Source organism: Scyliorhinus canicula, chromosome 3 (assembly GCF_902713615.1).
Source record: "Scyliorhinus canicula chromosome 3, sScyCan1.1, whole genome shotgun sequence".
Lineage (NCBI taxonomy): Eukaryota > Metazoa > Chordata > Chondrichthyes > Carcharhiniformes > Scyliorhinidae > Scyliorhinus > Scyliorhinus canicula.
The window spans coordinates 65774998-65801487 of record NC_052148.1 but is presented as its reverse complement, the minus strand read 5'-3'; the positions used below and the strand labels follow the sequence as shown (position 1 = coordinate 65801487).

Here is a 26490-nt window from a genome sequence, read left to right as displayed (position 1 = left end):
GTAAGGTGACAAATCTGACACACTGTTAATTTTTGATTGTTATGAACCTCTGGGCTAATTCATGGTCAATTCTAGCCCCACTTGACCCTGAGTTTCAACACAATAGAATTTACCGGTAATTCTCAGAAAAATACCATCAGTCATTGGCCGTTGGCTGCCCAATAATTACAGTGACCAGGTTTGTAAATTGAAACACAATTACTTTTTATTTATAATGAGAACTATAAATAAATATACAGCAAATCAACTGCTTAAGTGATATCCAATTCCTAATGCCCCACTTTAATTTGCCCCCACACTATACACATACAAACACAAGACAGACAAACAGAGAGGGGAGGGGAGGCGTGAAAATTGTAAGTAAAAGGAAAAATAGTCTTTGTTTCAGATGGTTGTCTTTAATCAGACCTCTCTTCCAAGTAAGCTTTCAGATCCTTGGATCTCTGAAAATCATCCCACTCAGGCAGGATCGAATCACAACCTGTTACCGGGTAGAATATGACGTTTTGGCCAATTCATTGACCACCAATCAATCAATCAAATCAAATCCCGCCCATCTTTCAGATGCCAAAAAGTCTGGGTCTCTCATTTGAAAAACCAATACCATATACTGTGTTGTAACTTTTTGAACTCCTCATTCTCTCTGCTACTTGACTTAAAGATAGATGTCCATTAAGCATTCATGGATCAAAATGATAACAGCAAACATAAAGAAAGAGGAAATAAGGGAATCAGCAGGAAAGACCCTTTACACTATTAAGTTCACAAAGCATTCCACATAGTAGGAAGTTCAGTGCAATCTTACAATTAGCATACCAATAAAATAAAAAGCACTGTCTGTTGTTACAAGCAAGAAAAAAAGCATGTCTTAACTTTCTGCATATTAGAGAGATAAGAAACAGGTATAACATAAAAGTATGGCTTTATTTATGTATGACATTAAAGCAATGCAGAGTTAAAAATAACAAAATTTATTCAGCCTTCCTTTCAACACTTATAATACTTATCATAAATATTACATGCACCAGCATTTTAGAACATTTATATCCCCAACAAAATGCCATCTTCCTCAGCGTTCAAATATATAGGCACAATGATGATGGTCTTCAGCCGCAACAATTTATTCAGTCAAGGCTGTGTGTTCTAGGGGGAAAAAATCCTCTTTAGTGTCTTTCACCAATTTGAACATCATGTTTTATTTATGCAATAGTGGACATGAGCAATGTTCAGCCACTTTCTGTTTACTACAGAAAGCGATTAATCAGTTTGTCCAAATAATGAGATACCAATGCAGTATGTTGTCTTTTTTAATACAATTGTTTTATGAAGATGTGTGTCACAGGTCTCAAGGTTGTCAATAGCCAAAGGTGAGGTAAAAGGTTCCTGGGAAGAATATCAAAGAAGAAATGCTGGAGTCTGAAAGTGAAGAGGAAAGCACGTAATAAATAGGTTTGCAGAAGATTTTTAAGTAATTAAATAATTAGCTGTGTTATTATTTAAATTATTAAATTAGAAAATTAATAAAATTGTCATTATGTCTCTAAATTTAATTTTGCTAACCCATTGGATGACACGTTTTATGTGGATAGATTGCAAACTCTCTTAATGGAAAGCTGAATTGAATAATGTGCTAGATTCCAACAAACTACTATTGAGACATTGACAGGAACAATAATAATAAAGTTTTATTATCCAAAGCAAATTAAACAAGCTATTACAGAATATGTACAGAATACAACCAAACTAACTAATAGTTGCATTATAGGTGGTGCAATTAGGATACAGGATAACTCCTATCTTTACTTTTACAGTCTGCGATTCTCCTTCTCTGCAATTCTTAGTGACTTGTGTTTTGATCCAGATGCTTAGTCTGGACTGGAACCAGCTTGCTAATCTGAAATAATTGTGACAATTTTTGTAATGTAGAGTTGAAATTGTTTTCATGGTATCAAGAAAGGAAAATTACAATTGCTCACATACTTATGCATTGAGTTACAAAGAAATACTCATTGTATTCAAGAATATGCTCAGATTCAATGGTGATTGTTTCCATAGTGTGTGGGCACTGGATGAGTTATGGTTGTTTGGATCTTTGGTTTACAGTATATGGCCTGGGGCTACAGTCTATTCTTTCAGTTGCTTTATTCCTGGCAGCCAATTCAAGCAACGTGTGAGGATTCATTGTCACGGAAATTCAACACATGTATGTTATGGGTGACGAGATTGATTTGAACTGTCTGAGATCCTGGGAAGGAATGAATTAAAATAGTTCAGCTTCTGATTAATTTAAAAAATAAAAGACTCTGTTAATTGTACATAATACAGGAAATAAAATGAAAAGCAGTCTTTAGTGGGGAATAAATAATTAATTAATGTGTTTATTTGTATAACCGGAGATGGCACAAGACAATTTGTGTCATTTGTGAGTCTAACTCATTCCACCTTTTAATTTGGTTCCAGGTTTAAGAGTTTACAATTAATTCTTGAGCAGCGGTCAAGATTCAAAAGGAAAGGCAAACTCGGAATAGAGCATAGCTCACGATTACTCAGCTCAAAGATTACTCAGCTCAAAGATTACTCAACTCAAAGATTACTCAACACAAAGATTGCTCAACTCAAAGATTACTCAGGTCAAAGATTACTCAGCTCAAAGATTACTCAGCTCAAAGATTACTCAGCTCAAAGATTATTCAGCTCAAAGATTACTCAGCTCAAAGATTACTCAGCTCAAATATTACTCTGCTCAAATATTACTCTGCTCAAAGATTACTCTGCTCAAATATTACTCTGCTCAAAGATTACTCTGCTCAAAGATTACTCTGCTCAAAGATTACTCTGCTCAAAGATTACTCAGCTCAAAGATTACTCTGCTCAAAGATTACTCTGCTCAAAGATTACTCTGCTCAAAGATTACTTTGCTCAAAGATTACTCTGCTCAAAGATTAATCTGCTCAAAGATTACTCTGCTCAAAGATTACTCTGCTCAAAGATTACTCTGCTCAAAGATTACTCTGCTCAAAGATTACTCTGCTCAAAGTTTACTCTGCTCAAAGTTTACTCAGCTCAAAGTTTACTCCGCTCAACAATTACTCGGCTCAGTTGGGAAGACTCTTACCACTGTAATCTTTGATCTAACTAATTTTTGAGCTGAGTAATCTTTGAGCTATGCTCTATTCCGAGTTTGCCTTTCCTTTTGATTCGCGGCATGATTCAGCGACCTTGTGCGCATGACTTGGTGTCGGGACCAAAGCATTGAATCTCGAGAGAGGCCTCTTGCGTGATTTGCTATGCTCAAAATGTCTTACTAGATTGAAGGCTTTGGGATCTGGATTTCACTCTCACTGCGTGAGATCCAGGCACAGCTGGGGGGATCCCGCTGGGGAGTTGAGGCCCCCATCTGGTTGGACATTGGGCAAGGTGGTACCCTAGCACCTGGGTACTGCCAGCCTGGCACCCCTGGCAGTGCACATGTGCACCCTGGCAATGCCTGGGTGGCAATGTTAGCATGCCAAACTGGCAGTGCCAGGATGCCCACGTGCAAGGTTACCTGTGCCAGGGGTTGGGACGAGGGGCATGGCTCATAAGGGATGGAACGCAAGAACCCAGAACAGGTAAGCTGGATGAAGTTGGGGGGGGGGGAGGTCCCGAGGCCGCAGTGGGGGGAGGTTGAAAGATCAGGGCTGCCTTTATAAATGGTGCACCGATGAGCTTGTGGCAGAAAATTACTTAAAGAGTGGCCTCGATGGAGAGTTCCTCGCCAAGCGCAGAAAAAAGGGAAAGTGATGTTAAATAGCGGGGTCTTTCTTGGTACTGCAGGAAAGTTATAAATGATAAAACTATTGGCTAATAATAATAAGAAACAAGTAGGTTGGTGAGTATTATCATTTTATTTTTAAGTAATGTTTGTTATAACAGTAACTTGTTAAATCGTACTGGAATTTATCTATACTGGTAAGATGTATGCGTATTGCTAAGTTTCTTTTAGCAGGGGTAAAGGGGCTGGTTTAGCTCAGTGCACTAGACAGCTGGTTTGTGATATGGAACAAGGCCAGCAGTGCGGGTTCAATTCCCGTAGCAGCTGAGAATTCTGAATTCTCTCTCTGTGTGCCGGAATGTGGCGACTAGGGGCTTTTCACAGTAACTTCATTGCAGTGTTAATGTAAGCCTACTTATGACAATAAATATTATTACTAATTAAGGTTAACTAATAAATGAAACAATGGCAAGGCTGCTCTAACCTCCTAAATGCACATCCTGTGCTAAGTGGGAACTCCAGCCTTCCCGGACAGGTGCCGGAATGTGGCGACTAGGGGCTTTTCACAGTAACTTCATTGAAGCCTACTTGTGACAATAAGCGATTTTCATTTCATTTCATTTCATGTCCTGGAAAATAATTTGTGCAATCAGTTGCAGCAACTTAAGCTCTAAGTTTTGAAACCTAGGCAGCAGCTGGTGTCACTATGAAGTATCTTTGAGGCTGAAAGCTATGCGGATAGATTGTTTCTAGATGTGGCCACCCCACAGTTTAAGATTATGCCAGGAAAGAGGGAATGGATGACCACCAGGCAGTCAAAAAGGAGCAGGATTCTCCTTCATGCATTCCACTCTCCAAACAGTATTAAGTTCTGAATACTGATGAGAGTGGTAGTTCATAAAGGGAGTGCAACCAGAGCCAAATCCATGGCAGGCTCAGGAGATTATAAGAATGTCTAGAGAAGAATAGGGATAGGTTATTTGAAAGCTACATTTCATACATACAAATTCATGCAGTCATGACCCACAATTTTATACATCCCGCATTCATGGTCCACATCAGTACCAATGACATAGGTTGAAAAAGGGATGTGGTACTGCACTCAGAATTTAAGGAGCTAGGTAGAAAATTAGTAAGGAGAACCTCAAATGTAGTAATCTCCAGATTACTCCCAGTGTCACATAGAAATGAGCACAGGCATGGGAGGATAAGAGAGATGAATGTGTCTGGAAGATGGTGGACGAGGGAGGGCTTTTGGGACAGGCTCTGGGAGAGAAGGGCCTGAACAGGAATGAGTTTTGCTAGTGCTGCCTGGAGGATTTAAACCAACTCGGCAAGGGTATGAGAAAATGTCAAAGAGGAATACCAAGATGCACAAAATACTAGGATAGAAAAATAGCACAAGAAAAGAGAATTGAAAATTAATAGGTGGGGTCAGAGTGAGGGAGAGAGAAATAAAGTTTAAATCAGGGTTACTATGCATGTATGCAAATGCACATGCAGAGTGAATAAGATTGATGAGATACAGGCCTTATGGAAATACAATGTTGTAGCAATAACAGAGACCTGGCTCAAGGAAGGGCAGCACTGGATGTTAAATATCTCTGGATACAAGGTTTACAGGAAGTTAGGAAAGGAACAAAAGGAGGAGAAGTGGCGGCGTTGATTAAGGAGAGCATGCAGTGGTGGAGAAAGAGAATGTCCCCAGAGGGGTCAAGGACAGAATCTATTTGGATAGAGCTAATGAACAAAAGGGGTGCAATTAGATTGTTTTGCATAGTCTATAGACCACCAACTAGTGAGGAGGATGTAAAGGAGCAAATCTGCAAGAAAATTACAGAGAGGTCCAAATATTATGGAGTAATTATAATGGGGACTTCAATTCTCTAAATATGGACTGCGATAGTGGCAGTGTAAAGGGCAGAAAAGGGCAAGAGCTCCTAGAGTCTGTATTGGAGAATTTTGTACAGCTGGATGTGGCCAGTACAATGAGAAAGGAAGCACCCTTGCTTTTCCTGATATATATATACTAATGTCCTAGACCTTGGCATAGCGGGAACAATTCCAAAATTTGCATACAATACAAAACTTGGAAGCATTACAACTTGTGAGGAGGACAGTGTAGGACTTCAAAAAGACAGACAAGTTGGTGAAATGGGCTGATATGTGACAGATGAAGTTTAATGCAGAGAAATGTGAAGTAACTCATTTTGGTAGGAAAAGCATGGAAAGACAGTATAAAATAAAGTGTACAACTCTAAAGGGGGTGCAAGAGTAGAGGGACGTATAAACATATGAATTAGGACAGGGAGTAGGCCACTCTTTCCCTCGAGCCTGTTCTCCACCATTCAATAAGATCATGGCTGATTTAATTGTAACCTCAACTCCACATTGCTGCCTACCCCTGGATAACCTTTCACCCCCTTGTTAATCAAGAATCTACGTAGCTCTACCTGAACAATATTTGAAGATTTTTCTTCTGCTGCCTTTTGAGGGAGAGCCAGAGGTTCATGACCCACTGAGAGAAAAAATGTCCTTCATCTTAAATGAGCAACCCCTTATTTTTAAACAGTGGCCCCTTAGTTCTAGATTCTCTGACAAGAGAAAGATCCACCCCATATTCACCCTGTCAATACAGCTCAAGACCTTAAATGACATAAATGTATATGTGTGTAGGTCACTTAATGTGACAGGACAGGTTGAGAGAGCAGTTAACAAAGCATGCAGTATCTCGGGCTTTATCAATAGGGGCATAGAGTACAAGAGCGAGGAGGTTATGTAAAATACACTAGTTCAACAGCAGTCAGAGTATTGTGTCCAGTTCTGGATGCCACACTTCAGAAAGGATGTGAATTCATTGAAGAGAGCGCTGAAAGGATTCACGAGAGGTTCCAGGGATGAGGATCTTCAGTAATTAAGATAGATTGAAGAAGTTGGGACTGTTTTCCTTGGAGAAAAGGAAGCGGAGGGTAGATTTGACAGAGGTTTTCAAAATCATGAGGTAACTGGAGAGAGTAGATATAGAAACTGATCCCAGTGAAAAAAGGATCGAGAACCAAAGGGCACAGATTTAAGGTAATTGGTAAAAGAAACAAAATCGATCAGACATAAAAACATTTTCACACAGCGAATGTTTAGAGTTTTGAAGGCACTCCCTGAAAGTGTAGTGGAGGTCGGTTCAAGTGAGGCATTCACGACAGAATTAGGTGACTATTTGAAAATAAACAATCCGCAGGGTTACAGGTCGAACGAAGGTGGGAAAATGGTACTTGGTCAAATGTTCATTCGGAGAGCCAGTATGGACACAATGGTTCAAATGGTCTCCTTCTGCGCGAGAACAATTTTGTGATTCTACAAAAATTAAGTTATAAATTGCAATCATGCATGTGAGAACAAGAAGTACTGATCTAAAAAGAAAGATCTTGAAAGAAAATGATTCCAATACTTTGTTCACAAATAGTCCTCCTAAATGTTCCAATTTTTGGTTTGGATTTCACAATTGTGATAGACTCAGACTTAAGCATACAATCTAGACTGCAATACTGACAAAGTACTGCACTGTTTTTCAGATGAGACATTGAACCGAGGTACCAGTTGCCCTCTGAAGTGGATGTTAATGGAGCGAAGAATCTATTCCAAAGATGATGAGTGGAGTTTCTTGCTGGTACCCTGACCGATACAACTCAATCAATGCCTAAAAAAATCACAGAAAGGCTGGTTATTTATTTAATTACTGTTTACGGAACCTTGCAATGCACCAACTGGTGGCCACTTTTCCAACATTACTTGACTATATTTCAAAGCGTTTTGACAAAGAGTCATCCAGACTCGAAACGTTAGCTCCCTTCCTCTCCACAAATGCTGTCAGACCTACTGAGATTGTCCAGCATTTTCCGTTTTTGTTTCAAAATTACTATATTGGCTGGAAAGAGCTTTGGCACATTCTTAGGTCATGAAAGGCACAATACGAATGCAAGGCATTCTTTTTTATTATTATTATTTTGCATGGTGTCGGATATTAGTTGCAGCATTTGGCAGAATTTATTGAATTCATTTATCCATCCTTCAATGTTTATTGGATAGGGGAGCGTCATATAGGCTTGTAATTGAAATACCTGTGCAATACTAAATAGCTTTGTTCAGAAACTTGGTTTGATCAACAATGAGATAAATGTCCAGCTAATCTTTCTTTTAACTAATGGTGCGTTGGTTATATTGATCAGGACACCAAACAGAACTGTGAAATCTTTTACATTCAATTGCTTCAGTTATGAGAACAGATTGAAGATGCTGGTGCTGTTTACCATACAGACAAGAAGAGAGGGATGGAATTTGATTGAGGTGTTAAAATCATGGAGGGCCCAACAGAGTAGATTGGGGGAGGGCTGAGAACCAGATGACATGGATTTAAGGTGAATGACCAAAGAATCAAATGTGACATGAGAAGTAACTATTTTTAAGCACAGCAGGTTGGAAGGATCTGGAATGCATCACCTGAGGGAATGGTGGAAGCGGTTTCAATCAGGAATTTAGAATTATCAGATGGGAAGAAAAGTATTTCAGGTGTGTGGAAAAGGCAAGGCAGTGGGACCAGCTGTGATGCTCATGCAGGGAGCTGGCATTGGCGTAATGGCCAAAATGGCCTCATCTGTGCAATAACCATTCTATGATTCTATCCACCCAAGAAGGTAAATAGGATTGGAGATAAATATCTCAGTAAAATGTAGCATCTCCGACAGTGCAACATTCCCTCAAAATTGCACTGAAAAGCCAATGCAAGATCATGTCCTCAAGTTACCAGAGTGGGCCCTGGACCCACAGACTTCTGATTCAGACTTGCCAGTGCTGCTAATGAACCAATGCTGACAGATGGATAGTGATGGTGCTTTTCAAGTGTTTCATGCAGATCACTACCCTTTTTTCAAAAATCGGTAAGGACAGTGGATTGCATGTCAGAACTTCTGCCTGAGAGGCTTTCCTGATGAACTATGTTTAATTCTATTCCTGAAAGTCAGCCCTGTATACCTACAATGCAGTTTTTCTTCATACACAGGATAGCCAGTAATTCCCCTAAATTCAATCTTGCTCTATCATCATAGCTTCACTGATGTCACAGTGAAAATATGTTTCCAGCAAAGTTACAAAAGTGGAGCAGTGAATGTCTCCGAGAAAATGTCCTGGGTACTGTCGTGAGCTCAGGGCTCAAGTAGTGAGTGTGTGAGTGCGTATTCCCATACGGTTTCTACTCTTTGTCTGATGTAAATTTGGTTAGATAAACAGCGTCAAACAGGAACAACGGGCGGAATTCTCTGACCCCCCGGGCATCGGTGAATCGCCCAGGGCCGGCGGTCAATCCCACCCCTGCCGTGGCCCGAATTCTCCGGCACCCGGGAATCGGCGGGGGCGGGAATTGCGCCGCGCCAGTCGGCGGGCACCCCGCGGCGATTCTCCGGCCCGCAATGGCAGGCATTTCCCGTTGGCGGGAATCAAAGCACGTCTGGTGCCGGCGGGATTGGCGGCGCGGGCGGACGCTGGGGTCCTGGGGGTGGGGCACGGGGTAATCTGGCCCTGGGGTGTGCCCCCATGGTGGCCTGGCCTGCGATCGGGGCACACCGATCGGCGGGCGGGCCTGCGCCGTGGGGGCACTCTTTTTCTTCCACCCCGCCATAGCCTTCACCATGGTGGGGGCGGAAGAGACCCCCTCCCCTGCGCCAGTATGAAGTCAGCAGCCGCTGACGCACCGGCGCATGCGCGGATCTCTGCCGGCCGGCTAAGGCTTTTTGGCCCCGGCTGGCGGAGCGCCAAAGGCCGTTCATGCCGGCCGGCGGAGCGGGAGCCACTCCAGCGCGGGCCTAGAGAATTCCGCACCTTTGGGGAGGCCCGACGCCGGAGTGGTTCACGCCACTCCATCCCGCCGTCACCCCCCGCTCCGCCAGATAGGGGAGAATCCCGGCCCACGTTTAACCAGCCCAGATGGTGGGGCTGCAAGAAGGATATCGGTGAACGAATTGAGTTTTTTTCCCCAAAGGTCAGCACTTCTGGTGTCAGCCGATATATAAAACCAGACTCGTCCAGTTGCATTTTGAAATCCGAACCTTTGTGTTAGGCTACTGCCATAAGCCCTATGCTATTATAATGCATCAAGAAATGCTTAAACTACCCTATTTCATTTTTGCCTGTGCTGTAGATTTTCTTTTGTTGTTTCAACAGCAGATCAGAACCAGCTCTGGAGAATTTCACAACCTGTCTAACAAATGATAGCTCAGATAATAAACTAAACAAGCAGATTCATTAAAAATAAATAGTAAGTAGCCAGTAGCAAAATCGAGCAACAGATTCCACGAACATAGAGTTGAAACATTGCTCCTCGGAATGAAAAAATTACCAAACATTACTCCCTCCTGTACTGAGACATCATATGAAACTGGATGTGAACCAATATCCTTCACCGTAGCTTTACATAGAGATTTGCGACTAACTTCCTGTAAACCAAGTGATTCTCTTCTGTTGCCTTTCTTTCTCTAATGGTTTCAGAAGGACTGAATAAGTTGACTGAATTTTGCATTAAATGGATGAGAAGAAATATTAGCTCCTCTTTGTACAGACCTGACTCGAGTTTGCATTTGATTCCCGACAAAAAAGAGAATCAAAATTATGTTTTTCCTCACAATCACAATGGTCAATCGCTGTAGTCACCTCTAAAAATCAGCTGGTTGGAATAGATTGATACCTCAACATATCAGGCAGTACAACACAAGTTGAGTTTCTTAACAGGCAATATGATGTTAAAATTAGCTCATGTCACAATCTTGGCACAAGCAGGATCTTGGCACATCATCTCGGTTCCTACACTCATGTCATGCTGGCTGGTCATTGCTTAAATTGAATCTGGTCATAATCCAAAGGTACCATAAAGGAAGACATAACAAAAATGAATAAAATGATACTATGAACACAAGAACATCACACAGGATGTGAAGTAAAAATGCTGACCTCGAGCAGGGAGATGCATAGGGGAGTGATAAAAACTCTGATTTTTGGAATATATGTCCGAGATCCATTCCTCAGAAAAGATAGCAAGATTACTGACAGTGGGGTAGCTACCAGTACCCAGAAATGAGTAAGGATTCTCCATTTCTACATCTAAGGTATTTCATGACAGAAAAATCGGCTCCACACACGCACCGACTCCGCTACCAGTGAGGGGTTAGGACCAGCATTGTGTGAAACACCTGCAGAATGCGCAAAAAGTGGTGGGAGGATCGCCGGGTTCATGCTGGACATGTGCAGGACTGACAAACTGCAGCCGCACATACGCCTACATTCCCCAAACGTGCACCGATCGCGCTGGAAAAGATGGCGCTGGTTGTGCTGGACCATGTACCCGTCCACCCCGACCTCCTGGCTATCCCCCACTACTCCCCCCAATCCTGGCAGACACCCCCCACACCAGCGGCACGACTCTCAGCGGAGTATGGCTATGCTGGAGACTGTCCGCACACCCTCTCTCTTGCTCTGTAGCCACCATGCCAGGCTCACGACCGCTGAGACCGTGATCGCGCCATTGGTAACACGGTGATGCACTATCAATTACGACGAGATGAGAGTAGAATGTAATCGAGGCTTTATTACACAGAGATGTGTGGCCTCCTACAGCAGCTGACGAAATGGCTACTGTATGGAGAGCACACCCATTTATACTCCACCTACTAGGCGGGGCCAGCAGGCAGGGATCTACCCCCGTACCTGTAGTACAGGGGCCTCACCGTAAAACCCATATATACAACATAATACATCAGTGGTGACAACCACATTCACCCCCTGTTAAAAATGATTCCAGCGGGGGTGGTGGAGAACTATATACATACAGATTGGTTTTAAAATTACATAGAAGGTTACAAATTTAGGCGGTCCGGTGCCCTGATCTGTCGTCGAGAGCGCCGCAGTGCTGGTGGCCACTCTGGCGTCGGCTTGGTCTTCAGTGACTCCCCGGGTGGGAGAACATAGAACATACAGTGCAGAAGGAGGCCATTCAGCCCATCAAGTCTGCACCAACCCACTTAAGCCCTCACTTCCACCCTATCCCGTAACCCAATAACCCCTCCTAACCTTTCTTGGTCACTAAGGGCAATTGATCATGGCCAATCCACCTAACCTGCACGTCTGTGGACTGTTGGAGGAAACCGGAGCACCCGGAGGAAACCAATGTAGACACGGGGAGAACGTGCAGACTCCGCACAGACAGTGACCCAGCAGGGAATCGAACCTGGCACCCTGGCGCTGTGAAGCCACAGTGCTAATCATTTGTGCTACCTTGCTGCCCAGACAAAGGAGCAAGGGGAGGACGGATTGTCCTGGAGCGGGGGCTGTGGTGGGGTGCGCCGGGGGAAGGGAGGATGGCACCGGGGCAGAGGTGGGGTGTGTGGGGAACCAGCTGGTGCCAGGTCCCTGGGGAAGACTGTGTCTTGGCGGCCGTTGGGGTACGCTACGTAAGCGTACTGCGGGTTGGCGTGGAGTAGCTGTACCCTCTCAACCAACGGGTCCGCCTTGTGGAGTCGCATGTGTTTATGGAGGAGAATGGGTCCTGGAGCTGCCAGCCACGTTGGGAGCGAAACCCCGGAGGTGGACTTCCTGAGGAAGGCAAAGAGACATTCATGGGGGGTTTCATTAGTCGCGGTGCACAGGAGTGACTGAATGGAGTGAAGTGCGCCGGGGAGGACCTCCTGCTAGCGGGAGGCCGGGAGATTTCTGGACCGCAGGGCCAGCTGGACAGGCCTCCAGACCGTCCCATTCTCCCCCTCCGTCTGCCCGTTGCCCCTGGGGTTGTAGCTGGTCATCCTGCTTGAGGCAATGCCCCTGTTGAGCCGGAAATGACACAGCTCATCACTCTTAAATGAGGATCCCCGGTCGCTGTGGACATAGGCGGGGAAACCGAACAGAGCGAAGATGGTGTTGAGGGCTTTGATGACGGTGGCAGACGTCATATCAGGGCATGGGACGGCAAAGGGGAGTCGGGAATAATCGTCGACCACAGTGAGGAAGTACGTGTTTTGATCGGTGGAGGGAAGGGGCCCTTTCAAGTCCACGTTGAGGCGTTCAAAGGGGTGGGAGGCCTTCACCAGGCACGCACGGTCTGGCCGGTAGAAGTGCGGTTTACACTCCGTGCAGACCTGGCAGTCTCTGGTGATAGTCCTGACTTCCTCGATGGAGTAGGACAGATTGCGGGTCTTAATGAAGTAGTAAAAACGGGTGACTCCTGGGTGACAGTGATTGTCGTGCAAGGTCCGGAGTCGGTCCACTTGTACGCTGGCACATGTACCTCGGATAGGGCATCGGGGGGCTCGTTGATCTTACCGGGGCGATACAAAATCTCGTAATTGCAGATGGAGAGCTCAATCCTCCACCTCAAGATTTTATCGTTTTTGATCTTGACCCACTGTGTGTTGTTGAACATCATAGAATTTACAGTGCAGAAGGATGCCATTCGGCCCATTGAGTCTGCAACGGCTCCTGGAAAGAGCACCCTACCCATGGTCCACACCTCCACCCTATCCCCATAACCCAGTAACCCCACCCAACACTAAGGGCAATTTTGGACACTAAGGGCAATTTATCATGGCCAATCCACCTAACCTGCACATCTTTGGGCTGTGGGAGGAAACCGGAGCACACGGAGGAAATCCACACACACACGGGGAGAATGTGCAGACTCCGTACAGACAGTGACCCAAGCTGGGAATCGAACCTGGGCCCTGGAGTTGTGAAGCAATTGTGCTAACCACAATGCTACCGTGCTACCCGAACATGAAGGCAACCGACCGTTGGTCAGTGAGGAGAGTGAATCTCCTGCCGGCCAGGTAATGCCTCCAATGTCGCACAGCTTCAACGATCGCTTGGACCTCCTTTTCGACAGAGGAGTGCCGAATTTCAGAGGCATGGAGGGTGCGGGAAGGCACGGGCCTGCCTGCCTGGTTCAGGCTGGCGGCCAGAGCGACGTCTGATGCATCGTTCTCGACTTGAGGGGAGCGTCTCGTCGACCGCGTGCATCGCGGCCTTGGTGATGTCGGCCCTGATACAGTCGAAGACCTGATGAGCCTCGGCCGTCAGTGGGAAAACAGTGGATTGAATGAGTGGGCGGGCCTTGTCCGCATAGTTTGGGACCCACTGTGCGTAATACGGAAAGAACCCCAGGCATCGTTTGAGGGCCTAGGGGCAGTGGGGGAGGGGGAGTTCCATGAGGGGGCGCATGCGATCGGTGTTGGGCCCTCAAACTCCGTTCTGAAGCAAATAGCCGAGGATGGCTAATCGGTTCGTGCTGAACACACACTTCTCCTTGTTGTAAGTGGGGTTGAGGAGAGTGGCGGGATGGAGAAATTGGAAAGGTTAACGTCGTGGTTCTGCTGGTCGTGGCCGCAGATGGTGACGTTGGTATGGGAAAGTGGCCCGCAGTCTGTACCGGTCAACCATTCGGTCCATCTCCCGTTGGTGATGCCGCAGGAAACCCTAAGGAAATGGTAACGGCGGCCGTCCGCTTCAAATGCAGTGTATGGGTGGTCCGCCTAACAGATGGTGAGCTGGTGGTAGGCTGATTTCAAGTCCACTGTCGAGAAGACCCGGTACTGTGCAATCTGATTGACCATATCAGATATGCGTGGGAGGGGGTACGCGTCGAGCTGCGTGTACTAATTGATGGTCTGACTGCAGTCAACGACCATCCTGTTTTTCTCCCCGGTTTTCACCACTACCACTTGGGCTCTCCAGGGGCTGTTGCTGGCCTCGATGATACCTTCCCGCAGCAGCCGCTGGACCTCAGACCCGATGAAGGTCCTGTCCTGGGCGCTGTGCTGTCTGTTCCTGGTGCCGACGGGTTTGCAAACCAGGGTTAGTTTAGCAAAAAGGGAAGGCGGGTCGACTTTAAGGGTCATGAGGCCACAAACAGTAAGGGGTGGTAAGGGCACACCACATTTCAGGGTTAGACTCTGGAGGTTGCACTGGAAGTCCAGGCCGAGTAGTAAGGCAATAGTAACCCAGAGGTTGGGGGGGGGGGAATGTAGAGGCGGAAGCCGCTGAACTCTATGCCCTGGACAGTGAGGGTGGTAATGCACTACCCCCGGATTGCCACGGAGTGGGATCCAGAGGCCAGGGAGATTCTCTGGTTAGCGGGATGTACCACGAGGGAGCAGCGCCTTACTGTGTCAGGGTGGATGAAGCTCTCAGTGCTCCCGGAGTCCAGAAGGCGGGATATCTCGTGCCCGTCGACGTTCACCTTTGTCGAAGCGGTCGTGAGGTTGTGCGGTCGAGACTCGTCAATCGTGACCTAGGCGATGAGCGGCCTGATGAGGTGCCCAATGGGCAGGGGTCCTGAGTCGGTTAAGATGGCGGCGCCGTCGGGCCACACGTGTCCTGGGGCAGGCAAGATGGCGGCGCCCATTGGTTCTGAGGCAGGCAAGATGGCGGCGCCCACGGGTCGCACGTGTTGTGAGTAGAGCAAGATGGCGGCGCCCACAGGCCGAACGTGGTCCGAGGTGGGGAAGATGGCGGCGCCCACTGACCGCACATGGGGGGTGTCGGGACAATAGCGGCGATTGAGCGGGCCTGGCACACTGCAGCGAAATGTCCATTCTTGCCACAGGCCTTGCAGAGCGTGCTCCGCGCCGGGCCGTGCTGCCGGCGGTCTTTTGACTGTCCGCAGATGTAGCATTTGGGTCCCCCAGGGTTGGTTGGCTGCCGCGGCGCAGGCATGGGGTTGGTTAGGGTCCATGAAGGGGTGGCCGTCGGCGGGGTCCACAATACACAGGGAGGGTGGGCCGCGCGGTTGGGGGCATAGGCCTGTACGCTGTGTGAGGCGACTGTAAGCAAGAGCGCTAGTTTTTTGGTCGCTACACCCTACACCCTACACCCGTAACGAACGCGTCTCTCATCAGCAGGTTTGAATGTTCATTGGTCGAAACGGCCTGGCAGTCACAGTCTCTAACTAGGGCAAGCAGGGCAGGCCAGAAATCTTCCACAGACTCACCTGGAATTTGGTGCCACGTGGATAGGAGATACCTGGCGTAGATTGTGTTGGTCCGCTAAGCGTAATTCTCCTTCAGCAGCGCCATGGCTTCTGCGTAGGTCGGCACGTCCTGGACGAGGGGAAAAACATTGGAGCTCAGCCGTGTGTACATAATCTGGAGCTTCTGTGCTTCTGGATTGCGTCTGGCGCAGACCCGATGTAAGCTTGAAAAAAGGCTCGCCAATGTTCAGTCTTTTTTTGGCGTTGTCTGCTTGAGGATGCAGCTGCAGGCGATCCAGCTTGATGCAGAGGTCCATCTCTGAAAAATCTCTGTGTGATAAATTGATGTACTATCAATTACAATGAGAAGAGAGTAGAATGTAATTGAGGCTTTATTACACAGAGATGTCTGGCCTCCTACAGCAGCTGACGAAATGGCTGCTGCACGGCGAGCACACACATTTATACACTGCCCTCTGGGCGGAGCCAGCAGGCAGGGATCTACGCCCTTACCTGTAGTACAGGAGCCTTACCGTAAAACCCATATATACAGTATAATACGGGCCATTGGAGGCGGAGCAGCGCGAGCGGGCCCGATAATGATATTCAAACGTGGTTGCGACTGCGCACAGCACGCGTCTCAATGACACCGATTTGGAGGGCACGGAGAATCGTGACTCAGCATCAAACTGGTGCCGGGAGCCATTTTCTTCCCAATTTTGGCGCCGGGCAACAAAGAATCCCGGCCTATATGTATATATTAGTGTTATACTGGTGGGAGGGGCTGAGTTGCTGGTCAGGTGGCAATGCTCTTAGGACAGCTAGCTTCTTCACAAGTCCTTTTGGGAAACTCTGCCGTCCTTACATGGTCTGGCTTACATGTAACTCCAGGCTTACAGCAATGTGGTTGACTCTTAAATGGCCTCCAAAATTACCGAGCAAGCCACTCAGTTGTATTTAATCATTACCAGGTTAACAAAATGGAATGAAATCGGACAGACTAACTGACATCGAAATTGGTTCTGGAAAACACAACGGCAAACCCAGCCCTCTCAATGGCAAACTTAGCCCTCTTAACCCTGCAAAGTCCTCCTTACTATCATATGGGGGCTTGTGCCAATATTGGGAGAGTTGTCTCACAGATTAGTCAAGCAACATCCTGACACAGACATACTCATGGAATCATACATCACAGATAATGTCCCAGACACCCCGATCATTATTCCTGGGTACATCCCTGTCTTATTGGTAGAACTGACTCAGCATAGATGGTTGCACAGTGACGGATGGGAGGAAGCTGCCACGGGAGTCCACACATCAACTCTGGATCCCATGATGTCTCATAGCACCAGCTTAAACATGGGCAAGGAAACCTCCTGCTGATTATCACATACTGTTCACCATCAGCTAATGAATCAGTACTCCTCCATGTTGAACATCACTTGGAGGAAACACTGAGGGTGGCAAGGGCACAGAATGTACTCTGGGTGGGGAAACTTCAATGTCCATCACAAAGAGTGGCTCGGTAGTCCCACCACAGACCGAGCTGGCTGGGATCTATCAATTACAATGAGATATGAGCTGCTAGGTTGGCTCTGTGGCAGCTGGGGATGGAACCAACAAGACAGAAAAACATACTTGAACCCATCCTCACAAACCTGCCTGCCGCAGATGAATTAGTCCATGACAATATCGGTAGGAGTGACCACCACACAGTCCTTGCGGAGACAGAATTCTGTCTTTATATTGAGGATACCTTCCATCGTGTTGTGTGGCACTACCATCATGCTAAATGGGATAGACTTCGAACTGATCAAGCAACTCAAGACTCTGTAATGTTCTTGTCAACTGGCCTGATTTATATTAGATGAAGACTCGTCGATAAAGCTATAAATGATTTATTAATATTAACTGTGGGTCAAATATATACAAACAACAGATCAATAATAGTATGAACATGCACAAGCAACCTTTCTCCCAGCTCCCTCGTCACCTGACTCTAACATTAATTTATATACTAATGAGACTCCTAGTGGTCAGTCGGTGAATTACAACTCAATCATGATATCAGTACATCCCCTTTCCTTTGAAGGAATATATTAATACATTATCATCAGTATAATTACATGTGATATCATTAGCCTGTGAGTCTAACAGTATTAATTTGTTTCTTTAAACTGGTTTAACAAATATATAATATATATAAATTGTATAAATCTACACACACAAGAACAGCAAGCATAGTATGTAAAAATAGTCCAAATCTACAAATTGAGTCGATCAGGTTTTCTCCTGACTCTGATTCATCTTCTCAAAGCTTGACCTTGCTGCTTTGAACTTGTAGCTTCAATGTTCTCTTTGACATTCTCATGCTCAGGAACTGCTAACTATCTGACACTGCAGCTGACGTTTCATTCTGACGTTGATTCATCATCCATCATGTTATTGTGAAAGCCTTCACTGGTTTTCAAGAGCTTGCGACGATTTCTTGTTAAAACCAACCCTTCCTCTGTCTGTACATTGTAGGAACGAGGTGCTACTTCTTCAAGTACAATGGCTTTTCTTGAACAATTGCCTGAAATTTCTATTCTCACAATGTCATTACTACTCAGAAATGGAATAGTTCTGGACCCTCTATCAGATAACTGCTTTTGTTTTGCTTTAATGTGTTGCATTTCCTGCAGTACCACTTCATTCTCCTCCTTCTTTTCCAAGTATGGAAGTGTGGTACGCCATCTTCTATTCATGACTAACTCTGCTGTTGATCTACCATGTGACAAGGTAACGCTTGTAACGTGATTTCATGAGATATGGATCAGAATGGCTGTTCGTTGCTTTCTGCAATGATTGTTTGACAATATGTATACTTTTGTTGAGATCATTGGGATCCATACCTCTATGAGCATCACCATTTTTTTGTTTCACACATACCATGGAATTTACCTCATTGGTCGGTTCTTCTATCTTCTTGATAACTTGTGGTTTCAGATCTGATATGAGTGGTAGGATAGAAATGAGATTGACATGCAGATCTACATCTTCAGCAATTTTACTACTAATATTTTGTATCAGTGCTTTAGATAATGCATCTTTTTAAATTGTATCTGGGCAAATGGTAGTGCACTAAAATCAGTGAACACATCATTAAATTTGCTGATAATGTTCTCAGAATCATCGGAGTGTTGATACAATCCTTTGTGGGTGCTATATACCAACTGTACTAGGCATAGTTCCTCACAGGACTGATTAGCGAATAATGAATCCAATCCCTTGGATATAGTACAGAATGGGATGGAATAAACAGTGTTTTTCACCACCACATTCATGTCACATTTAATGCTTGAACCATTATAATCCCTCAAAGACATCTTGTGATTTCTTCTAATTGGCTGAATTTTTAGTTTTTTTTATATCAGTCATGCTGATTAAATTGGCTTTGGCACCAATGTTTTGTTCATTGTAGCTGGGGACTTCAATCAGGCCAAGCTCAAGAGCGTACTACCAAGTTACCACCAACATGTCACCTGTTCCACCAGAGGCCCAAACATCCTGGACCACTGCTACACAAATATCAAACATGCCTACCACTCTATCGCCCGCCCACACTTTGGCAAATCTGACCACAAGGCTGTTCTCCCAGCCTACAAGCAAAAACTGAAGCGGGACAATTCATCAAAGAAAGTTGTGCATTTTTGGTCCGAGGAATCGGATGATCTCCGACGGGACTGCTTAGAGTCAGTGTTTAAAAACTCTGCGACCAGCCTGAACGGGTACGCCACTATAGGAACTGACTTAATTAGTAAGTGTGTAGAAGACTGTGCGAAAGAAACAAATCCGTGTGTTTCCCAACCGGAAACCCTGGATGAAGAGGGATATCCACTGATTGCTGAAGTCTAGGTCTGACGCATTCAGGTCAGGCGACCCTGACCTATTCAAGAAAGCCAGATATGATCCAAGGAGATCCATCAAAGATGCCAAAAGACAGTACCGGACCAAGCTCGAGTCCCAGGCTAGCCACACGGATCCCCGCCGTCTATGGCAAGGTCTGCAAGACATAACGGGCTACAAGATGCAGGGATGTAAAATCACGGCTCCAATGCACCCCTCCCCGATGAGCTCAACGCATTCTCTGCACGCTTTGAACAAGAGGTCAGCGAGAGCAAACCCTCCACCCCAGAAGCCTCGGGTGAACTTGTATGTGAGATCACCATTGCAGGTTTTAGAGCAGCCTTCTCGAAGGTCAACCCGCGGAAAGCCACTGGACCGGATGGGGTACATGGCCGGGCACTCAGGTCTTGCGCTTATCAGCTGGTGGGGGTATTCGCAGACATCTTCAACCTCTCTTTACAACAACCTGAGGTACCTATCTGCTTCAAGAAGACATCCATCACATCATCCCTGTACCACAAAAAAGTCAAGCAGCATGCCTCAATGACTGTCGTCCAGTGGCTCTGACATCCATCATCATGAAGTGCTTCGAAAGGCTAGACATGGCACAAATTAACTCCAGTCTCCCGGATTGCCTTGATCCACTACAGTTAACCTACCGCTGCAACAGGTCCACAGCAGACACCATCTCTATGGCCCTGCACTCTACCCTGGAACACCTAGATAACAAAGATACCTGTGTCAGACTCCTATTTATTGACTACAGCACGGCCTTCAACACCATTATTCCTACGAAATACATCTCCAAACTCCGTGCCCTTGGCCAGGCTCCTCCCTCTGCGACTGGATCCTGAACTTTCGAACCCACAAGCCATAATCAGTAAGGATAGGCAATAGAAGGGAAGCACGGTGGCCTAGTGGTTAACACAACCGCCTCACGGCGCTGAGGTCCCAGGTTCGATACCGGCTCTGGGTCACTGTCCGTGTTGAGTTTGCACGTTCTCCCCGTGTCTGCGTGGGTTTCGCCCCCACAACCCAAAAATGTGCAGAGTAGGTGGATTGGCCACGCTAAATTGCCCCTTAATTGGAAAAAATAATTGGCTAATCTAAATTTTAAAAAAAAAAGGATAGGCAATAGCACCTCCTCCACAATCATCCTCAACACCGATGCCCCACAAGGCTGTGTCCTCAGCCCCCTACTATACTCCTTATACACCTATGACTGTGGCCAAATTCCCCTCCAACTCGATTTTCAAATTTGCTGATGACACCACAGTAGTGGGTCGGATTTTTAACAATGACTAGACAGAGTACAGGAATGAGATAGAGAATCTGGTGAACTGGTGCGCCGACAATAATCTCTCCCTCAATGTCAACAAAATGAAGGAGATTGTCATCGAATTCAGGAAGCGTAGTGGAGAACATGCCCCTGTCCACATCAATGGAAATGAAGTAGAAAGGGTCCAGAGCTTCAAGTTTTTAGGTGTACAGATCTCCAACAGCCTGTCCTGGTTCCCCCATGCCGACACTATAGTTAAGAAAGCCCACCAACGACTCTACTTTCTCAGAAGACTAAGGAAATTTGGCATGTCACCTACGACTCTCACCAACTTCCACAGATGCACCATAGAAAGCATTCTTTCTGGTTGTATAACAGCGTGGTATGGGTCCTGCTCGGCCCAAGACCGCAAGAAACTACAAAAGTCCGTGAATGTAGCCCAATCCATCACGCAAACCAGCCTCCCATCCATCGACTCCGTCTACAATTCCTGCTGCCTTGGAAAGGCAGCCAGCATAATTAAGGACCCCATGCACCCCGGACTACTTTCTTCCACCTTTTTCCGTCAGGAAAAAGATACCAAAGCTTGAGGTCACGTACCAACTGACTCAAGAACAGCTTCTTCCGTACTGCCATCAGACGTTTGAATGGACCTACCTTGTATTAAGTTGATCTTTTCTCTACACCTTGCTATGACTGTAACATTATATTCTGCAGTCTCTCCTTCCTTCCCTATGTACAGTATACATTGTTTGTACAGCATGCAAGAAACAATACTTTTCACTGTATAGTAATACATGTGACAATAATAAATCAAATCAAAATGACTGTTGCTTCACAGCACCAAGGTGCCAGGTTCGATTCCTAGCTTGGGTCACTGGCTGTGCAGAGTCTGCATATTCTCCCTGTGTCTACGTGGGTTTCCTCCAAGTGCACCGGTTTTCCCCCACAAGTCCCTAAAGACGTACTGGTTGGGTGAATTGGACATTTGGAATTCTCCCTCAGTGTATCCAAACAGGTGCCAGAATGTGGCGACTAGGGGATTTTCACAGTAACTTCATTGCAGTGTTCGTGTAAGCCGACTTGTGACACTAATAAAGATATTATTCTAATCTGAATGACGATAAATTAGGAGAGGGAAATGTGAAATGGGACCTGGGTGTCCACATACACCAGTCACTGAAGGTAAGCATGCAGGTGCAGCAGTCGGCAGGCAGCAAAGAAGGCAAATTGTATGTTGGATTTCATAGCGAGGGATCCGCGTACAGGAGCAGGAATGTCTTACTGCAGTTCTACAGGGCCTTGGTGAGACCACGCGTGGAATATTGTCTGCAGTTTTGGTGTCCTTATCTGAGGATGGATGTTCTTGCTCTCGAAGGAGTGCAGCGAAGGTTTACCATACTGATTCCGGGGTTGGCAGGACTGACGTACGAGGAAAGATTGAGTCGGTCAGGATTATATTTGCAGGCGTTCAGAAGCATGAGGGGGGTCTCATAGAAACCTATAAAATTCTAACAGGACTAGACATGGTAGATGCAGGAAGGATATGCCTGATGGTGGGTGTGTCCAGAACCAGGGGTCACACTCTGAGGATACGGGGTAGACCATTTAGGACAGAGATGAGGAGAGGTTTCTTCACCCAAGAGTGGTTAGCCAGTGGAGTTTGTTACCCAGGAAGTAGCTGAAGACAAAACATTATGGGCAGAAATCTCCGTTCCACCACATCAGTTTTCTGGTACAGCGTGCCAACGCCGGCAGCGGGATTCTCCGTCCTGCAAGCTGGTCGATGAGGTTTTGCATTGTGGGCAGCCCCATGCCGTTGGGAAATACCCGGCGTGGTGTGCTGTCGGCGCAACAGAGACTACCACCAGCGGAGAATGTAGCCCCATATGTTTTCAAGAAGCAGTTAGGTATAGCATTTGCGGCGAAGGGGATCAAAAGATATGGGGGGAAGGCAGGATCAGGCTATTGAGTTGGATGATCAGCCATGATTATAATGAATGGTGGAGCAGGCCCAAATGGGCGAATGGCCTCCTCCTCCTGCTCCTATTTTACATGTTACATGTTTCCCAGTCAATAACCATCTCCAGTAAAAGAGGATTTAGCCATCACCCTTTGACTTTCAGTGGCATTACCATCGCTGAAGTACCCACAATCAAAATTCTGGGATTACCATTGACCAGAAACTGAACTGGACTAGCCATACAAATACTGTGACTACAAGAGCAAGTCAGATTGTGGAGTCCTGCGTTGAGTAACTCACCTCCTGACTCCCAAAGCCAAAGTCCACGAGCTACAAGGCACAAGACAGGAGTGTAATGGAATACTCTCCATTTGCCTGGATGAATGCAGCTAAAACAACATTCAAGAAGCTTGACGTTATCCAGAACAAAGCAGCATGCTTGATTGCTACCCTTCCCACAAATACTCAATCCCACCACCATTGGCGAACCATGTCCCATCTCCAAAATGCACTGCAGGAATTCACTTAGGCAGCATCTTCCAAATCCATGTCCACTACCATCTACAAGCACAAGGGCAGTAGTTACCTTGGAATACTACCACCTGAAAGTCCTCTCCAGTCACTTACTATTTTGACTTGGAAATATATTGCCATTTCTTCACTGTTCCTGTGTCAAAATCCTGAGATTTCTTCCCTAGCTGCACTGTGGGTATACCTATACCACAGGGACTGTAGCAGTTCAAGTAGCAGCTCAAAACCATAAAACCATAAGACATAGGGGCAGAATTAGGCCACTTGCCCATCGAGTCTGCTCCACCATTCAATCATGGCTGATATTTTTCTCATCCCCATTCTCCTGCATTCTCCACATAACCCCTGATCCCCTAGTCTAATGATGACCATAAAACCATTGTTGATTGTCGTGAAAATCCATCTGGCTCACTAATGTCCTTTAGGGAAGGAAATCTACTGTCCTAACCCTGGTCTGGCCAACATGTGACTCCAGATCCGCAGCAATGTGATTGACTCTTAAATGCCCTCAGGGATGGGCAATAAATGCTGGCCTAGCCAGCGACACCCACATCCCATGAATAAATTTTTAAAAAGGCTGTGGTTGATTCCTAATTACCCTCTGAAATGGCTCAGCAAGCCATTCCGTTAAAGGATGGGCAATAAATGCTGGTCCGGTCAGCGGTGCCCACATCCCATGAATGAATATAATAATTGGACATATTCAATTGATGTAGCATTTCCTGGTAAAATCATCCCTCCTCTACCACTAGTAGAGAAAATATATAAATAACTCCTTCTGGGACAGTCAAGAGAAAGACTGTCACATAATAGGTTAAGGCAGGTACAGATGAGCAGGTTGAATGTACATGTAAACTCTGCTGCCAATTGACAATTTTCTTGTTGCAAGCTACAGCTCGCTGACAGGGTGGAAATTTTTGTTTGTACAAACATTGACAGTGATGCAGCGGCTCAGCAAAGGCAGTTCCACAATTCGGAATTTGGGCAGCCATATTGGAAAATTTCTAGCTCGCAGAAAGTTAAATAACAGTGAACACAAAATGTCACAGTGTGTTAGTTATGGGTTTTAACTTTGAATACATTCATGCCTGCTTTATAACAGTGCTGCTAATTTAAAATTTTCTTTCTCATTCTCTGGAACCATGAGATTTATAAAACTGAAACCTGCTGACATGCTAGAGTACTAACATCTAACTGAACCCCATTAAACACGTTACTTTTCATGTTATTATTCTATTGCATTTCCCACTGAATCAATGTCATTAGCATCGATTTTCAAGCAGGGATTAAAACAGTTTAGTGTGGAGGGAAATAAAGAGTCTATTTTATCACAGTCTGAATAGCTTCAGGTCTCAGGGAAGACATTTTCGTTCGACTTCATTAACTTGCACAGTTTGTTGAGCTTAAGCAATCAAAAATTAATTCTTTTGCACTCTGTTTGAATTTGTCTCGTCTGTACGTTTCTTTGCACCAGATAAAATTGACACAATCTCTCCAAGGGGCTACCCTTTTAATTATTTTTTTATTGCTTAAATAAAGCTTCAGAATTGCAAATGTTGACATTTCAGTCAGTGTTAGCCATTAAATAATGTTGGTTGAGCGTAGCTCAGTGCAACAGAATCCATGTTATGAGGCAAGCTAACAATGCGAGCAGCGAGCGCTGAAAACAAATAAATATGTAAAAGTTACCTTGGGGATGTATGTGACCTTTTTAGTGTAAAAAAGCCAATTTAACAGGCCACATTTATATTTCATACAGGTTATGTTTTTCAATTACATTGAAGAGAGTCAGTGTTTTCGTATGGAGATAGTTGACTGGTAGCTCACTCTCAAGGCAGAAAATATATTACTAAAAGTGGCATCTATACAAAGGTATTCAAGAAACTATATTTGTTTGTTTAAAATATACATTCTTCATTGGTATTTATGCCCCAAATGGTGGAAATGGACTATTTTGACTATTGTGAATTTGTTATAATGCACATGTAATATTGTTCTGTCAACACTTCCCAGGCAAATAATGAGGGTTCAACCGGCATAAATCTAAAGAAAAATTAGGATATTCAACTTTGAGATGCACAATATTTCGTGGAATGTCAAAGCAGAGAGTTGGATAAGCTTATGTCCTTGTCTCCTATGTTCGAGGGAAATGGCATGCCCTTACACGGTACATACCTTCAAACATTCCATCGAGACAACAAACATGGCAATTTGTCGCATAACTCATGGACTTTTGATGATTTAGTGGGACGTGCAGAGAAAGTGCCCAATTTTTCTGAAACATGAAGGCATGAAGATTGTTCATAAATGAACAGAGGCGGGGGAATGTAGCCTAATGGCATTGTCACTGGACTAGTAATACATATGGTGCAAAATTTCAGGGCAAACTATCCTGCCTCAATCCATAATGTTCTCTGCTTAAAGAGTAAACTTCAAAAACCTCAGTCGGGATTTTTTGCCCCTGCACCCCACTGGTGTGGAGGCAAGTCGCCATTAGCCGTGCTTTCTCCAGCGGTGCAGAAAGCCTGCTGCAGGGGGACTGGAAAATTCCGGCCATCAAAGCACAGAGTGGCATGTGTAAATTTATGGAAATAATGATGGATATATTAGAGATGGAAACTCGTAGAGACTTTCAGGCTGAAATTACTGAGGGCTTTGCAAGTGCTGGAGCGAACAGATATTTCATCATTTTTGTGCACAAATGAATTATAATGCATATAATATTACTGTAAAATGTTAAGTGTTTGGAACGCCAGATACCTAAATAATCAGTTGACTAATCATAAAGAATTTTAAGGTAGCTTAACAACAGTTTAGATACAATACATTAACTTATAAGACAGAAAAAGTATCTGACCTGTAACAGTGGGTGCAGTTTATATGGTATTTTTCTAATTCATTCATGGAATGCGGGTGTCGCTGGCTAGACCAGAATTCATTGCCCATCCCTAATTTCCCTTAAACCGAGTGCTTTGCTAGGCCATTTCTGAGGGAAGTTAAGAGTCAATCACAATGCTATGGGTCTGAAGTCACATGTATGCCAGACCAGGTAAGGATGGCAGTTTTCCTTCCCTAAAGTT

General features: G+C 45.3%; 1 long non-coding RNA gene across 1 annotated transcript in view; it reads right to left on the bottom strand.

The window, feature by feature from the left end:
* Window positions 1-1074: 1074 nt before the first annotated feature.
* Window positions 1075-26490, bottom strand: part of LOC119962708 — a 46576-nt gene continuing 21160 nt past the window's right edge. The window contains exon 3 of the long non-coding RNA XR_005459939.1: window positions 1075-1416. This is a non-coding gene — a long non-coding RNA (uncharacterized LOC119962708). The remainder of the gene's footprint in view (window positions 1417-26490) is intronic.